The following is a 764-nucleotide window of genomic DNA, read 5'->3' as shown; positions in this document are numbered from 1 at the left end:
AAAATGATGGACCATCACCCTTTGTTCACCCCTTGTTGCCGCAAAATAGTTTGCTTGGCTTAAGTGACAGTCAATTTCTACCATTGGTTAGGCCTATATTAAGCAGGCTATTCAAACATCAGTTATGCACCTTGCTGTTTTTGCCCAGAAAGCCTTGATTGTTATCTTAGATTTTTTCTTATCCCCACATGGGCTAAAATACATCCTAGAATGTTTTTTTCATTTTTTTTGTAAAATTTTCAGAAATGAAGGCACTTATGACAAGTAATTTCAATATGACAACATGATTGTATCTCAGAATTGGGTAAAAAAAAACTGTAAAGGGAGGCCATTGTGCACTGTGAAAAAGGCTATCATGAGTGTCCCAGATGACCAGAGAATGTCAGTTGGTGGTCTGTGAATGCTTAGAGCCAGTGTCCCTCACCAGCGACAGCGTTTCATGGAGACGTGGGTGGGAACCATAGACTGTATAAAAACAGTGGGAACCTGCTTTTTTTCTCCTCAGGCCACACCTCTTACTGTCAGTGCTGATTAATCGGAAGGATGTTACTGTGAGATTTTCTCCTCTGTTTTATCTCTTCTGTTGTATTATTAACTTGAACACCAACACTTTAACTATAGTGCTGTGCTCTCTAACATATTTAATGGATGTGGTCAAATCATAGATTTGTTTTGCTAATGTACATCCAGTTATTACAGAGGGATTGTATCAGTTGTGTCAGTGTGTGTGTGTGTGTGTGTGTGTGTGTGTATATATATATATA

The sequence above is a fragment of the Sinocyclocheilus grahami genome, unplaced genomic scaffold (genome assembly GCF_001515645.1).
Source record: "Sinocyclocheilus grahami isolate Dianchi unplaced genomic scaffold, SAMN03320097.WGS_v1.1 scaffold47.1, whole genome shotgun sequence".
Lineage (NCBI taxonomy): Eukaryota > Metazoa > Chordata > Actinopteri > Cypriniformes > Cyprinidae > Sinocyclocheilus > Sinocyclocheilus grahami.
Note: the sequence above shows the minus strand (reverse complement) of the source record.